At 37.2% G+C, this 18,658-nt stretch overlaps 1 protein-coding gene and 1 pseudogene across 8 annotated transcripts in view; both read right to left on the reverse strand.

Moving 5' to 3' along the window:
- Positions 1-18,658, reverse strand: part of igl (igloo) — a 762,142-nt gene that overhangs the window by 201,275 nt on the left and 542,209 nt on the right. The window lies entirely within an intron of this gene.
- Positions 15,548-15,856, reverse strand: LOC137246356 (10 kDa heat shock protein, mitochondrial pseudogene; annotated as a pseudogene).

An 18,658-nucleotide genomic window follows, 5' to 3' on the forward strand; every position in this document is an offset into this window, starting at 1 on the left:
TTTCGGTCAATGCGCCACCTAGCGGCACCTTTTCTACCGATTTATTCGAGTTCTGAATCATATTTCAATTATGTAGTTGTGTATGTAGGTTTCAAGGTTCGAGCGGAATGGGAAGTCTTTTAAACATCGATCGCAATACTCCCAACTTTCGAAGGATTTTCGAAATATCTCAATCCGTACGCCAATAGCTGAGTTTTTGGAACTACATATATATTGCATCGATCTGTGAACAACGTCCCAAATTCCATGTCCGTTGTTCAGAGAGTAGCCAATTTAAAATAGACACGAAGCTTCTCAATTTAAAGTTAACCAATTTGCGCTCGTCGAAGGGATAAAAAGCGAGATTTATTTAAAGTGCATCTGTACTTCCTGCACAAATCCTCCACTGTCAATATTTCTTTATGATGCTGCCTCTGCTTACGAGATTTTTTGGTGCGTCACAGATATTGGAACGGTCGATAATTTGTGGTTTACTGTCACTGATGCCTCCGCTGCCACTGTGCATGGTGATTAGCGGCTCATCATTTACCTATGTTCCGGTTATTTTGAAATCGGCTCACCACTCATCGGCTTATCATCCACGAATTCATTCAAGTTTTCTGACACTCAGCAATGCACCGGTTATTTTTTTTTGGGCTAACCATTGAGCGATGCATCAGTTATTTCGACATCAGTTGACCATTCACCGATTCACCGGGGACTTTTGACATCGGGTCACCATTCAGCGATGCAACGATTATATTGACATCCGCTCACCATTCAACGGTTATTTCGACAATGGCTCACTATTCATCGATCCAATAAGTTTTTTAACTTAGGCCACCACCCATTGATCCATCAGTTATTTTGGCATCGGTTTATTTTTTTTTTACCAACCCACCGCCGCTTTTGAAATGGGTTCACAGTTTCACAGAGTTCATGGGGTTGATAAGCGGAGTACAAAGCTTCATAACTTCAAAGCTTATGCAACCCAATTGGCAACCTCACCTACCCGAGGAGAATCCTGTTACAAATATGAATGTATCATACACATATTTAGTAGGCGACGCCCTGGCGTCCCAAGTTCCTCATGGAACTAGGGGTGGTGAGGGTTTGATGGCTTATAAAGTTTAATGTGGTCATATTAATCGTTCCCGAGGTGGCAGGCTAGTGCCTTGATGATGCTTTGTTACCACAACGTACCGGATCTAGATGCGACAAAGGACCGTCAACATCCATAACACTCCCCAAAGCCTGCGAGGAGTGCCCTTATCGTTAACACAACAACAACCAGTTCATTGTTTATTTTGGTTCACAGCTCAGCGATCCACCAGTTGTTTTGACATTCTATAACCATTTATCATTGCACCGCTAATTTTGAATTCGCAGTTTCACCATGGTGATCAGCTACTGACCAACCACTCAATGTTCCACCACCGCTCATCTCCCTAATCATAACTCATTAGCATGGTGTGGTTTGTATGTGTCTAACTCAAATTCCCACAAAAACTGCCCTCCGTCCAAGAAGAAACCGGAAAAAATCGCGAGGAAGCATTCGACTATATGCAGTTTTGATCTCTTATATGAGTTGAACTGATACCTTTTGTTTGATACTTATTGCGCTCTTTTATGACTGAACTGGTACTGTAGCACTGTTCTCTTTATATCCTTACGGATACTGTCGGACAGATTTCTTCTTTTACTCTGCTTTCTACCCTTACGGGTACTGTCGAATTGACAGGCTTCGCACCCTTACGGCTACTTTTAGACATATTGTTTGTACCTACCCATTTTATTTGAACAATAGCAGGGTACCAGGCGTTGCTCGGATTGGGCAGATACTAATCTAAATAAGAAGGTGTATTTTAACGCATTCCTTCCTGTTACTCAAAGTCAGGCAATCAGTATATAAGATTTTATTGATCTTCTTCAAAATGTATCTCCCGATTTTTCTCATTCTTACCCTTTATAATTTCCTTATCTCTCCCTCTTCTTTTTTTACACCCTCTACCTCTCTCCTTCTTTTTTCCTAGATCCCTCATTCCCCTAATTTATCATTCTTTGCTTTATTTTTCAAATTTTATTTTGTCACACACAATTCATACTCAAAACCTCATAACTTAATCAAAATATTTTAGCTGCACAATTTTTGTCTATCATCTCATATAGACAGCTATTTTTACAATGGAATGCTAAAATTTAATAAAAACTTTTAAATCACTCAATGCAATCGCTTTAACTTTTTGTGAATTCAATGCTATGACCCAACAAAAGTTCTGCACTTAAGTACGTACATGGCGTATGAGTAACTTTTGCTGACGTACAAAATTTTGTCGCACCACCCAGGGGCGCACGTGAAATTGAAAAAAATAAATTTAATTTAAAATTCTTAGTTCTGAAATATGAAAAACCTTCGTCTTGATGATTCAAGTGTGGAAAATACGTTTCCATAGGGAATACAGATGCTCTATGAAGAGGCTAATTGTATACTTTTATGACAGAAATGGTACTGTCATATTCTCTTTGTACCCTTTGGAATATTATAAGTCAGTTCTTTTCAATTAATGTGTAGGCGCGCATACTTTTAAGGGTTAAGTGGCGCTATTTTTCGCAAGGATAATAGCGAAATTGAACATTTATTCACAAAGAAAGGAAGTGAAATCTCAGCTGGACTCGTGATTGGCTCGTCGCTGCATTTTGATATATGATGTTCCTTGCATCAACGTAAGAACTGTTGACCGTCGCACGGTGGGGTATTTGATCAATCTAGCTGGCCAAAAGTCGATTTTTCACAATATTCCATTTTTTTTTTTTTTTTTTTCATAAATATACTCCCTGGCATTTCTAGATGTCCACTGAGTAGTATACATACCCGAAAAGCCGTCTGTAAAGTCAACGGAGCTAACCACGCACATCTAAAGTTGTATAAAAATTGTGTGCAGCTCGATGTATTTTTGGATTAAAAAGCAATATACCCTTCTAACCTAAATAGTTGTACATTTGTTTTTTATCAATCATCAAATCTAATTACATTCTCTTTTAGGACCGGTAAATGTGTTTTTAATTCATATGTAAAATTTTTTATACCGCATGCTTTAAATGAGTTATACTTGTAATACAAACACTTTTCATTACTATTTTTTTAAAAACCTTGCAAATAAAAAGAAATATTTTTTTTTCATGGCATATCATGCCAGTAATTTTTTGGCGATACATAAGCTTGTGTTTGTTTCAAAGTTTAATAACAAAAACGGCTACGCATACCTTCGATTTTTTGAGCGGTGATCAATTTTGTAAGAGGCTGATACCCTTATTGGCATATCTCATGTAAATTTTTTTAACTTAAAAAAGGTGGCAACCTTGTGAAAACATCCTCAAACTATAATACTGTATCTATGTACCAAATTTCATTCAAACCGGTTGAGCCGTTTCCGAGATGATACTAAATATACAAAGAAATATAAAAAAAGGCGAGGTGGCAACCTTAAGTGACAACCCTACTTAAAAATGTCAATAGAAATGCGGAGTAAAATACCTTTCGTTTGATACCCATATTGACACACATATGTCATGTAATGCCAAATAATGAACCGGGTCCCTCCGAAACCGGTGCTCGATCCATAGTAAATCTGCGCGGAACACCCTGAGTTTACTGTCAAATGTTTCCTTTCATAACATTGAAGTGAGATAACTACTTTTTTAACAGAAACAACTGTTGTTTTATTTTGGCCAGCTAGATTGAACAAATACCCCACCGTGCGTCGATGTTGTATCTAATCAAATTCAATTCGCGATATTCCCTACAAATTTAAAATTTGCCTGCTTTAAATGTTAGTGCCTTTTGGCGGCCGAAAAAATAATTTTTTTTTCAATATTTCTAAAATAGCTAAATTCAAAACTTCCTCTGCGTGAGTCAACGAACCAAATGTCAATAGTTACTTAGCGGAAGTCTTACCGCCAGCAGGCACACAAAACCGCATCCACTATATGGTGGCATACATAAAATATGTGCAATTTAATTTTTAATGGAGTGCGCACATTTTTGTATGCACTCAACCATAAATTCAACTACAGATGTGATAGCCGCACATGGACGCTCACAAGTTTCTGCGTTTACAGTCACTGAATTGTTAAAAATTGCCTGTTGGTGGTGAAAATCAGGAAGTTTGTTGAACATGTTTAGTTGCTGTTATTGTATTTTCTACCTAAATTCAATATAATTGAATTTTGTGAGACTTACGTACATACATACATACTTACACCCACATCCCCTATGTTGCATAAGCACTTTGTATTTCAGGCAATGTAATAAGCTACAAAAATTACTCACAAAAAGCTTTATGTTCACGTGGAAGCTGAATAAATGCAACAAATGAACAAGTTTGCTCGCTCTTACATAACTACGAGCTTACAAATATAATCTCACTCCACTATATGAGAAACACGTAACGCAAGGTTGTTGCTTACTACGTACGTAGTAAAGAATCCAGCACGTGAGCTCGCACTCGACTAAATGTTGGAATTTTATGAGTGCGTGGCCAATTTGTGTGCTCTACATTGTTGTTGTACTGTGAGTTCGCTAATTTTTGGAAAGCAGGCATGCTCGTACATAGCTCCTTTAATGCGCTGCCAAAATGCTAATGGCAGCCACAGAAGCCTTGGAAAATTATTCACTATCGGGAAGAGGATTTTATTTGTAGCGCTGTGGAGTTAATAAAAAGTAAATTGTTTCACCAGGAAAGGGTCTGATATTTAAAAAAAATAAATGTAAGGCGCGATAACCTCCGAAGAGATCTAAAGCCGAGTTTCCCTTCCAATTTGCGTCGTGCGGCTCTTGATTTTCCCTACAAATCTGCCGGACGGGACCTACATGTTTTATGCCGACTCCGAACGGCATCTGCAAGGCAGATGAGTTTTCACTGCGAGCTTCTCATGGCAGACATACACCCGGAGCGCTTTCCAAACACAGCCGGGGGGGGGGGGGGGGGGGGGGCGTTGGGGCGACCCCGCTTAGAAAAATTTTCTTCTAATTGAAAAACCTTGTTTCTAAAATTTTGATGTTGCTTTTCCCGGGGTGTGAAACCAGAGAGAGAGATTACTATTGGCAAAGTTTTCAAACAGAAGGCACTAACTGGCGATTTCGGTACTGTTAGCACGAAAAAGCTGTTTAAGGTTATCTAATCTATAAATTTTATAAAATAAAGTCGCCAAATATCGTTGCTCCGATTTTAAAACGGTTTTTGCATTTGAAAGCTTAGCTAAGTGAGATTGACATTTTCAATATAGATTCAAGGTATATATTAAAGGGGCGTGGCAAATTGGCAAAAATGTAGTAAAAAATTATAAAATTTTTGTCCACACAACTATTAACCCGAAACGAATGAGTCGATTTCAATATTTCTTCTTTGCAGTAGAACTTTGGAATTTATACCTTCGTTTTGCATAAACAAATACATGATTCATCTCCAATATACAATTGTTTAAACAAAAGTAAAATTTTTTCCAAAAAAGCTGTGCGTGTGTTTGTTCGCTGTGAACTGTGCGAGCAAACATGCTTTGCGTGGGACAGCGTAACATACATACATTCACGAATGAATGTTGAACTAAACCGAATGATTAAAAAAGTCAGCATTCGCTAGCGTCATTTAACTTCGGGGAATACATTTATAGGTATGTATGCATACATCCGCATGTATTTTCATTTAACTAGCCAGGAGCGTGCGCAGGAATTGTCTATGGGGAGGTTTTGAACATATGGAAGCTCACAGTGAGCATCCGCTATTGTCAAGACTAGTTTTGCGATAAAAATTAATAGAAACGGGAGTAAAGAGAACGATTTACCATATTTATTGGCTACCACTCAATAAATGCACTTTTCCATCTACCACTTTTTATGAAAAAAAAGTCAGTCGTTGTAAGTCCACGGGGGGTTTGAACCCCCCCACCCTTGCACATGACCCTGGAACTAGCACGTTCCGTTAACTATCTCTTCCTCTATTGATTTACCGTTTTACTGCCCTTTGGCACTTTCTCTTTTCGAACTAACTATCCTTCTACTTATCTCTACCACTGCTCCTGCACTGATCCGTCTTCATCATTTTGGTTCGGTTGTCTTTCGCTCTCCGTTCCTGTCCTGTTTCTCTAACGTTATTCTTCTTATTTTCTCCTTGTAATTTCTTACTATTTCTCACTCATATGTTTTTATCCCCCTTCTCTCTGTCTACTTATTTTTATTCTCTCCCTCTGTTTTTTACACCAATCAATAAAAGAAATGTTACTTATACCCACCGGTACCAGTCTTTTTAGGAGATGCGGATATGTTTGCGTGTAAAAGGGCGGATTTTAAATAAAACAGGGCGCTTATTTAAGAACCAAATCATTCAAAAAGTTTTGAACTAAATTTACCCACAACACTCCAATTAGCTTGCAAAGCGCGATCCTTCGACTCACTATCAAACTAGAAATTGCCTCACCCTGTTGAGTAACACACGCACTTTACAATAGCATTCTATTCACCTTGCGGCATCTCATTGTAAGTGCACAACAATTTAAATTTGTTTTATTCATTAGGTCTGTAGCATAACTAAAGGCGCAAGCGGTTGCATGTTCATTGTTTGTATATTTTTAATTGAGCCACTTTTATTTGGTGTACACCAAGCGACTGTCTCTATTTTCTCCTTGCTGCCACCACCACCTCTAAGTACTACAATGTCAGCCACAGTAATTTTGGTTGCTTTGTTCACGGGTTTTGTAATTATTTTATATTTATGCCAAACACGTTCTTTTACTATTTTATATTCCCTACTTTCAAAAATGTCGTACTAAAATGCCCTCCATGGCGGGTTGGTTGCAAAAAAAGTTCTCAAAAATTCACACAAACCATTTTCAGTGCATTCAAGCTTTGTCATTTTTGGTCTTTAAGTCGTTAATTCGCAGAGAATAGTAAAATATTTGCCATTTTGGTGATTAGTGTGCTATAATATCATTGTTGTTGTGCTGTTGATTATCGTCGTCACCGACATAATAAATTAAACATATCCTGCTGTGTGTTTCAGAAAGATTAATAAAGAAGCTTTCACAACAAAGGAGTTAATTTTGTTACTGAATGTGGGGGGATGTCTGTTTGTGCATAAAATATTTTGTGGCGAATGATATACAAATACAATGGAGTTGGAATTGTGCAAATCCATTTATTTATCTCAATCGAAAATTAATTTTCTGCGGTATTAATATCTAATTTGTAATAAATTTACTGCATCGACCTGAAATACCCAATGCACAGTGGTCGGTTACATATGCCAAAAATAAAAAAAAATTATGTGAAAAGTTTAAAAGTTAAAAATAAATTGCAAATTTAAGCTATTTAAAAATACGTAAAATATCATTGTATTGAAATAAATAAAAAAAATGTATATTGAAGTCAAAGGTATTTACTTCCTTTTGAAATAATTGTAGTGCCTTTAGCTTGTTGTGTTTTTTTTTTTTTTTGTTTTTTGTTATTTAAAGTGCCTTTATTAGTGTTTATTTGCACAAATATTTCATTTTCAGCTCAAGTTTTAGTTGGGTTGCTCATGGATCCTCACGTTGGGACTTATATGCTGTTGTTAGTCAAAGTTTTAAGATTCTAGAGTGGTAATATCAGCTGCCACTCTCTAACTATGTTTTGCGGCAGTTTTCTGATAGCGTTACCCTGATAAATTATTGTCGTATGTTATATGTGCTCACATGTAAAATACGACATTATTTGATCCAGTCGACGATATGCAAATGTAAACTTTTGTGTGTGTTTGTTATTGTTATGTATGCAAGATCTTTTAATAACTTTAATTTCTTTATTTAATCATATTAAACATTGTATTTGCGACAGACACATCTTACCACTTTTCCCCCACATCTACTTACTTTTTGTATGCATACGGTGAAAGTGAGTGGTTGTGGGTCGGTATAAAGGTATCACCCGCACCAATTTTATGAACAAATAATTCTCACATATTTGTAAAGCCGTTACCAAAATTTCACGTTGATATCTCTACTGGAAGTATTTTTGGCCGCCAACTCTATATAAGACCGACCAGTGTGCAATGTATTCATACACCCAAAAGTAAATTTGAAAGGCGTTTTCATTGAAACGGCGCTACAGAACAGCTTCTAAGCAAAGGCAGTAACATCCCTCCACTTAGACTCCTTTCAGTGCTTCTAGTGTATGCATGCATACCAAACTTTGTTCCAAGAGAGCAGTTGCGGGTATAGAGCTATCATGATTGGGCGCCCAACGTTGGGAGTTAGTATATAAGGGCAACTGAATTTATTGGTCAACATACACCTGTCCTGAATTGATTTATGTCCCAAATGGATTGACCGATCATATGCAAATTTAAAGTATCTAATGGAAAGCTTAAGAGGATCTTCGGGAGCTAAACATTATTTCGGTATGGAGGAAGAAATGTGGAGGGATGAGAGAAATAAGGTGAAAAAAGAATGAGAGAAATAAGGTGAAAAGAGTGGTGAGAAAATGTGTATACATGTACAATGTATATACATGAAAGCCAATGTATTCCAAGCAGCAGAATGCTAAATTAGCGTGCAAGGTTACGAGTTAAAGAATGTGAGCAATCAATGTTGCCAAAATCGAGTTTGAGACCATGGCGTGCATATATTTCCAGATCATATAAAGGTGAGAGTGGAAGCCGGAGATAGAGAGGGCGTGGGTGTGACTGTAAAAATGGGGAGCGAGCGGCTGTGGCAGTTTCAATGAAATCGGGAGTGGGAGTAGAAATGCGAAAGGTAGGACGGAAAGGAGAAGTAAAACCGGTGGATGGAGAACGACAAAAAGAGGGTACTGGTGATAGAGATTGTCGGGAAAATTTTCGTATGTTAACATAGTACGAAATTGAAAGCAAATGCATTCCAAGCTACAGAATATTAAATAACCACACAACGTTGGGATATCTAAAATCAGGAAAACTGAGCTTTTAGCTTGGCACTGACGTTTCTAAAAATAATTTCGAGGCCATGGCATGCAACGTTTGCATACCTTTTTAATATGATAGCAGGAGTTCTTATCATCGATGTTGTTGTTATAGCGATAAGGACACTCCCCGAAGATTTTGGTGAGTGTTATTGATGTTGAAAGTCTTTTGCCGAATGTAGATCCGGTACGTTCCGATAACAAGCACCATTAAGGTACTGGGCCGACCATCTCAAGAACAATGTAATATGACTAGTTACATTAAGCCTTCTAGGTCATCCCGCCCACATACCCTAGTTCAATGAGGAATTTGTAGTAGCCAGAGCCTCGCCTGCTGAATATGTGTATGATACATTCATACTTGTAACTGGATTTACTTCGCGTAGGTGCGGTTGGCAATTGGGTTGCGGAAGCTATGCTTTGCGCTTGTCAACCGCTTGAATCCTCGTATCCTTGCCATTCTACTCCTACGCAGGTCAATTTGTAGCAGTTTGACTACGTTAGGTTAGGATAGGCTGAAGTGACTGCCGCCGCGGCACACGTAAGCAAATGTCTGAAGGACCGTTGTGATGTCCTTGATGTCGTACTCCCCGACCTGACGTAGACACAACAGCCCTTTGTCCTGCGCCCGATGTTCTATTGTGCTATCTTCTGAAGAGATTTTCTATCTAAAACCTATGGTTGCCATTAATTTACTGTCCGCAACTATTTTGGTCGCTCTGCGGTCTGTGCTTCGAGGACGAAAATTATAAAGTAAGCTAGGGTGTCATTTGGTTTTAATACTTCAACTGGAGGACTCATTAAAATGTAGGACTGATATTGCTGCTGTTCGGTATCGCACTGAATCGAAAGGTAGGATATCAAGAATGTTCTGAACAACTTCACTGTGCGTTAGTCTTTGGGCACAACTTATGCTAATCATACTTGATCTGGGCTTCTTTTACTAGCAAATTCAGGTTTGACGCCTTACTCTGGGCTGCTTACCATACGACTACCCAATAATGCAATATGGGTCGAACACTCGCGGTATAAATCCTTTGACGATGTTGCTCTTATATGTGTATAACTAAAGTGTTGTACTTACTCTTCTTTGGAATTATGGGAAATATGCAAAATAGCTCGAATACAAGTCGGTGTTCGAAATCAGTCCAAAAGTACTGAGTAGGTCTAGTTTTGTTCCCTTAATACTTTATCACGGAGGCTTAAAAGGTCGGACAAGTATTCAACTCATGTATGTAAGTGACTAAGAGAGAATATTTGAAGACCATGCATTTTGGGGATAAACTTATGTACTCTTACATAAATATATGTACATAGAATTGTACTCGCCTGTTTCGGAAGTAATTTACATGGGTTTGTTTGTACTAATATGAATAATTTAAGAATTTCATCAAATTTATACAATATTTGGTTAAAACTTTATACAAATACAACTAACGTCATTACAATTTATGTTTAAGTGTCTCAATTCCACGCCCCTAATATTGTGCACAATTATGTTTATTAGGGTGGTACACAAAAAAGGAACATTTGAACTTAAATGCTTTAGCACCCGAACAAAGTTCACATTAGAAGTAGGAGGCCAGATCTATGGACATTCAACTTTCAACTAAAAAATTTTTTGAACCACCCTAGTATGCAATATTCATAGTACGACAGAACGCGCTAACTGCAAGTGTAGGAGCTGTCACTGCCACAACTACTTCTACTTCCATTCTCACTAACAACACTTCAAAACTTTGCTGCATTGCCGTTGACACTTCCGTTACTGTCGTTGCTTCGAACACAACACCATAAATACACACCAAAACCTCCCCTAGCACCATCAACATGACGAGCACTACCAAAGATTTTCTGTCGTCATGAGTTTTAGTAGGACAACAACTTTAATTTTGGCCTAGTCAACTGACAAGGTATGCAAATTTATAGTATTCAAATTAAGACAACAAGCAACAACAACGATTCTAATAAGAATACTTAAGAAAACAAAAAGAAACTGCTGCTTGTCATGTTTAATATATATTTCTATGTATGTATGTACATATTTCTAACCAAAGTACAAAAAAAAAATTAAGGCGTGGATCTTCATGCACTAAATACTTTGGTTGACAGTTTTGCTTTATATGTAGAAGTAAAGCAATTTCAGTGAGAATGAGTTGTTGCCAAAGTAAAAGTGGTAGCAAGTATAAAAGTTGAAAGCGGACGATGGAGGGAGATGACACATTAAATGAATGGCGCACAATTTAAGAAAACTTTGAAATGCCAGCAAACAACAAACAAGCAACATTTTTTGAAAGTATTAGTATTTGAAGCAAAAATAACTTGAACCTTGCTGGCGTTTGCTTGTTGTTGGCCTATTAGGCTAATGATTGCGTGGTGGACTTATTTACCTTTGTAAAGTAGCATATATGTAACTTATGTAATGTGCTTGGGTACATAATTGTAGCTGCCAAAATGAGCTATCAAACACATGAAGTGTGTCAAAGTTTCAAACCAATTTTTGATGCCTTTTTTACCAAAAATTTTGTTGCTATTTTGCAGACAACATTTTTTAAAGTTCAGAAAAGTGCTTGTTGGCGGTAAACACATTTAAAAAGTTTCACAAAGAATTTTGATTAAAAAAAGAAGACAAATATTATCACAGCACACTGGTCGGTCTTATATGGAGTTGGTGGCCAAAAATACTTCCAGTAGACATATCAACGTGAAACTTTGGTCACGGCTTTACAAATATGTGAGAATTATTCTTGTTTGGATACAAAAAGTAAGTAGATGTGGTTGGATGGGTGGGGGGGGGGAGGGAGGGAGTGGTAAGGGGTGTCTATCGCAAATACAATGTTTAATAGGATTATTAAAGAAATTGACGTTATTAAAAGATCTTGTATACATAACAATAACAAAACAGCAAACACACACAAAATTTACATTTGCATATCGTCGCCTGGATAAAATAATGTCGTATGTTACATGCGAGCACATATAACATACGACAATAATTTATCAGGGTGACGCTATCAAAAAATTGCCGCAAATCGTAGTTAGTGGCAGAAAGTGGCAGCTAATATTAACATTTTAGAATCTTACAAAATTGGCTAATAATAAAATATAAGTCCCAACGTGAGGATCCATGAGGAACCCAACTAAAACATGAGCTGAAATTGAAATATTTGTGCAAATAAACACTACTAAAGGCACTGGTGAAATTTTAAATAACAAAAAAAAAAAAACACAACAGGCTAAAGACTAAAATTATATCAAAATTAAGTAAATACCGTTGACTTCAATATACATTTTTTTTATTTCAATACAATGATATTTTACGTATTTTTAAATAGCTTAAACTTGCACTTTATTTTTAACTTGCTCACACTGCAAAACCCAACTAATACCATAACCTCACTTTTGAAGCTATTCTTAAAGAGTACAGTTCGAATACAAAAAAAAAACAAATATGTCTTCTGTCTGCTGTTCTAATAAGAGATACTAAAGACAAAATTGGTGACACACTTTTCACTTGATTTTTTTTATTTTTGGCCTATGGAACCGACCATTGTGCACCGCCACGGTAAAAGCCGCTAAATCTTACAGTCGTTTTTTTTAAATTTAATAAATGAACCTTAAATGGTTTCGAAGCTAACCCAAGTCTCGGTCCGAAATTGTGCCGTCTTGATACGGAAGTTATACCAAAATTTTACCGAAACCATGTCAATGTGATTCCGAAAACAATTTCGAAATTGTTCCGAGGTGACTTCAAAATTTTACCGATGTTAATCTGAAACCAATCATCCAAAGGTCCTGTAGTGATTCCGAAACTATGCTGAAATGATGTCGGAAACAATCTTGAAATATGTAGTTTGGAAATGATTCCGAAAGTGCGTCGATCTGAATACATATGTAAAAAAAAATGTACCATAATGAATCCGAAAGCAATGTTTCCGAAAGTATAGCTATTTCGGGAATGTTGCCTAAATAGCGAAAACTTGTTCCCGAAATTGCACCGAAACGACAGCGTAGTGATACTGAAAACAGTCTCGAAACAACTTCGAGTGATCACGAAAGCTAACCCTTACACAATCTCAAAATATCTCCGAAGTAATACCGAAACGATTCCGACATATCCGAAATTGTGCCGAAGTGATCCCGAAGTTATGGTAAAGTCATACCGAAATCATGCCGAAGAGGTTTCGAAGGTCTCGAAATATTTTCGAAGTGATTACGAAATTGTAACGATGTTAATCAGCCGAAATGATCGCATAAACAATGTTGAAATAGTTTGGAAGTGATCCCAATATTGTGTTGATGTAAATTTGTAAAAAAGCTTCAAATTATGTAGAGGTATTTAGTTGCGAAACTGTGCCAGAGCGCGTCCACGAACAACTTCCAAATGGTTAGGAAAAAATGCCGAAATAGCTCTGAAATGTTTCCGAAGACTTGGTATCGAAGTTATCTTTAAATGCGATTGAGAACCTGCCGAAATGATACCGGAACAATTTTGAAATAGTTTAGAAATGATTTGGTGATTGTGTGGATTCAAAGCTGTGATAAATCCTGAGAGGGTCTGGAAGTAATTATAAAGTGTGCCGGAGTGAGCCCGTAAACAGTTCCGAAATTATAACCAAATTGCCTTAAAGCATTTCCGAATTCGTGACGACGTGACCTCGAAACGATGACGCAAACAATCTCGAAATAGCTTTGAAGTGATCCCGAAATTCTGTTGAAGTTAACCCGTAAGCAATCTCGAATTTAGCCCGAAATAAAACTGACAATATAATCTGGAAGCAATCTCGCAATAATATCAAACGCAGAGGAAGTGATTCCGAAAGCAATATCAAAATAGTTACAAACTGATTCAGGAATTGTGTCGATGTTCATCCGTAAGCAATTTCATTTCTTAATACTCCCCAAGTGATTTTAACTGGTGGCGGAGTGCTCTCTAAAAATATTACCATAGTTCCAAAGTGATGCCGAAACAGTGTCCAAGAGATTCCGAAAACAATCTCGAAAGTTAACCTAATTCAACACTCAAATGATTCCGAAGTAAGCTCAAAGTGATAACGAAAAGCTCTCGAAATGTTTTCGAAAAAAAATTTCAGATTAATTTTGAAATGCTTAAACAATTGTATCGCTGTTAAACCGTAAACAATCAGTGGATGGTATGAAACTGATTTCGAAATCGCGCCGAGGCGATACAAAAACAATTTTGAAATAGTTTTGAGATGACTCCAAAACAAAGTCGATGTTAGTCTGCAGGCAATCAGCAGTCTTGAAGTATTTCACTATTGTGCCAAAGTGAAACCAAAAGAGCAAGCACAAAATGGTCGCTTTGTGACACCGTAATTGAACACGTAACTTCGCAAACTGTACCGACACTGGTCTTTGGTCATTCTATGATCCTAAATTGTTTCCGATGTGAGCTGAACAGTAAACGGTAGTGCAAGGTCCAGCTTGTTTTAAAAGATCCGATATAGACCCGGAAGAATCTCGTATATGCCCAGGAATAATCCTGAAGTGGCCCTAAATAAATGGTGGTAAAAAGAATGTAAATTATGACAATAAGGTCTACTTCGATGATAATCTAGAAAAGACAAGCAGGCACTGTCGCAATTCTGGATTCATGTATGGTCCAATGATCGTAGTCTCCATGAAATAACATCTTCCAAAGGCAGGCTACTAATTGAGGTTCTATTAAGCTACCTCGGTGTCCCCTAATCAAAAAATGCTAAGCCATATCAATAGCGCATTAATTGACGGCATACTAAGCTGCAGCATTTTGGATGTGCGCAATTGAGAATCAAACCATCGCCGAGTGGCAACCACCATATGCACTTTCCATTGTGCAATGAAAAAGGTGATTACAGTAGCGCAGGGGAAGCCTTTGGACGAGAAAATGCTTATGATACATGCAGTTAAATTACCCACTACTCTATGGCATTCAATCCCTAAAAGCAACTTTCAACTTTACTAAAGAATCGGGTAATTAGCCAACAACTTTGCTGACCCTATAGAATACAATCGAGCTCAAAAGAACAACAAAAGAACAATTGGTATGAGGACGAACGCCACGCCCCCTATGAAATAAGGACGTTACCTACAGCGTGCGGTTATGTGAAAAAGGAAAAACTACACCGGAAGGCATAGCCAGGCGATAGCTTGAGATATTTGCCGAGTGAAATAATGCCATGAAATTCTAATAGAAAATTCGGCTTCAAGGCAAACTCGTCCAGAAACAATAACGATGGCCGAAAAAGCCGCCCTTTCCAACACACCAAAGATAGGGAAGAAGCGTCTATCTCGAATGCATGGTTAAAGATTGAAATTCAAGAGTGTTCCACCCGTCCGTAAGAAAAGCGATCTCGGGCCGACTTCAATCTATGAGGTGATTGAAACTATTTGTGCAATTTTAGATGATAAATCTGCCAACAACCAGCCAGAGAATCGAAAAACAAGATCGGCTGGAATGAGTACTTCAAATTTTCTATAAATAATTGCGACTTCTATTACATAATGACTTAAACCAATTTTATTAAATTTAATAAATTAAATTAACAGGCAACACAAAAATACAAAAGCACACTAGCGCTTATGCCCAACACATGGCGCCTACTCCAATTTTGCCAGTATGTCTGCTTCTCGATAGAGCACATATTCCTTTTTATCCTCCATTTCCACGTTCGTGCCACCATATTTCGGCAACAAAACACGATCACCTTCCTTTACACCAATTGGCATATAATTACCATTTTGTGGATTACGTGCACCGGGTCCAACTGCAATAACCGTACCCTCAACCATGCGCTCAACACCCTTTTCGGTTAATACAATGCCACCTTTGGTGACATTAGCAGCTTCAGCGCGTCTCACCAAAATTCGATCCAATGTTGGAATGACGCGTTTAATTAACGAAGTCATATTGACGATGTTTCAAAAACAAGGAACGCTTTTGCAAAATTAATTAATTAGTTGTTTAATATTACGTAAAATTAGCTAGAGTTAAAATGCTGTTTAATATTTTATGAAACGCTTTGACAGCTGCCAAACACAAAATTATTTAGGAAATGTTGATGCTTTTTTCACAGTCAATAAATTGTAGTAATAACTTTTTTTCGATTGCAGCACAAAGTGGCAGTTGCGTATGCTTTCTGATAAAGAAGTGAGTTGTGGGGGCATGCCGTAGCATTTATCTTGCTTAATTGTTGCGGAAATATTGTTATATAAAATGGGAAATTGTATTGTTGCGCGTGCACTTCTTTAAGTAAATATTTGCTCTTTGGGGTACACCGTGTCGTATACGCAACTTTAGCAGTGCTTTTAGCTCAGTGAGATGACAGAATTGACGGAAGCAACCAACCAAGTAGAACTGATTTAACACAGTTACGCTTTAATGTAATTTTCAGGGACAATTACACTTGATTGAATGTAAAAGGCGTGGGATAGTTTACTTATGCACATACGTAGCCGAAAGCTTAAAGAAATCAGGGCGTGTTGCGAAATATTTGTGTGTAGTTGAGAGTTTATATGAATATTGGTTTAAGGCGTGTGTAACTTCACATTTTTATACTCAGTTGAGCAGAGCTCACAGAGTATATTAAGTTTGATTGGATAACGGTTGGTTGTACAGGTATAAAGTAATCGAGATAGATATAGACTTCCATATATCAAAATCATCAGGATCGAAAAAAAATTTGATTGAGCCATGTCCGTCCGTCCGTTAACACGATAACTTGAGTAAATTTTGAGGTATCTTGATGAAATTTGGTATGTGGGTTCCTGAGCACTCATCTCAGATTGCTATTTAAAATGAACGATATCGGACTATAACCACGCCCACTTTTTCGATATCGAAAATTTCGAAAAACCGAAAAAGTGCGATAATTCATTACCAAAGACAGATAAAGCGATGAAACTTGGTAGGTGGGTTGAACTTATGACTTAGAATAGAAAATTATTAAAATTTTGGACAATGGGCGTGGCACCGCCCACTTTTAAAAGAAGGTAATTTAAAAGTTTTGCTACCTGTAATTTGGCAGTCGTTGAAGATATCATGATGAAATTTGGCAGGAACGTTACTCCTATTAATATATGTACGCTTAATAAAAATTTAGTAAAATCGGAGAAGGACCACGCCCACTTTTAAAAAAAATTTTTTTTAAAGTAATGTTTTAACAAAAAAATTAATATCTTTACAGTATATAAGTAAATTATGTCAACATTCAACTCCATTAATGATATGGTGCAACAAAATGCAAAAATAAAAGAAAATTTCAAAATGGGCGTGGCTCCGCCCTTTTTCATTTAATTTGTATAGGATACTTTTAATGTCATAAGTCGAGCGAAATCGGTTGAAGCCACGCCCAGTTTTTATCGTCCGTCTGTCCTTCCGCGTGGCCCTTAACACGATAACTTGAGCAAAAATCGACATATCTTTACTGAACGTAGTTCACATACTTATCTGAACTCATTTTATCTTGGTATAAAAAATGAACGAAATCCGACTATGACCACGCCCACTTTTTCAATATCGAAAATTACGAAAAATGAAAAAATGCCATAATTATATACTAAATACGAAAAAGGGGATGAAACATGGTAATTGGATTGGTTTATTGACGCGAAATATAACTTTAGAAAAAACTTTGTAAAATGGTTGTGACACCTACCATATTAATTAGAAGAAAATGAAAAAGTTCTGCAATGCGAAAAAAAAAACATTGAAATCTTGGCAGGTATTACATATATAAATAAATTAGCGGTATCCAACAGATGATGTTCTGGGTCACCCTGGTCCACATTTTGGTCGATATCTGGAAAACGCCTTCACATATATAACTATCACAACTCCCTTTTAAAACTCTCATTAATACCTTTAATTTTATACCAATATCGTACAAGCACATTCTAGAGTCACCCCTGGTCCACCTTTATGGCGATGTCTCGAAAAGGCGTCCACCTATAGAACTAAGCCCCACGCCCTTTAAAATACTTATTAACACCTTTCATTTGATACCCATATCGTACAAACAAATTCTAGAGTCAACCCTGATCCACCTTTATGGCGATATCCCTAAATAGCGTCCACCTATAGAACTATGGCCCACTCCCTTATAAAATACTCTTTAATGCCTTTCGTTTGATACACATGTCATACAAACACATTCCAGGGTTTCCCTCGGTTCATGATCCTACATGGTTATTTTCCTTTATGTTGTCACCATAGCTCTCAACTGAGTATGTAATCTTCGATTACACCCGAACTTAACCTTCCTTACTTGTTGATATTTAGTTTTTACTTAAAGTAATTTGAAATGGAGGAAAAAGATAAGAAAACGCAAGCTCGACGTATTTCGTGCCCTCTTATGACCAAAGGCATAGTAATACGTAAGCCTTTACCCCCAAAAGGCTGTAAGTCGCGATAATCGGTTTGTTGTTTTTGAGATTTTTAAATGTGTACACATATGCACTTAAGCTTTATATGGAATGCTAGTCTTTATCTACAATTAAGAAATTGTTGCGCAGAAAATTAGTACTACTAAATTTCAGTACGCATTGTACTCATGCAACTGATATGTGTCTATCTATTTTTTCTCTACCTTATTCTCGCCTTGTATGAAAGAAAGGGTTGTGTGTCCACTAATCATCGCAACCGGTTCCGATTGCGGCAATTAAGGCAACAATCTCACACAGTAATTCATCGAAAAGTGTTCTGGAATTTAA

This window comes from Eurosta solidaginis, chromosome 3 (assembly GCF_040869045.1).
Source record: "Eurosta solidaginis isolate ZX-2024a chromosome 3, ASM4086904v1, whole genome shotgun sequence".
Lineage (NCBI taxonomy): Eukaryota > Metazoa > Arthropoda > Insecta > Diptera > Tephritidae > Eurosta > Eurosta solidaginis.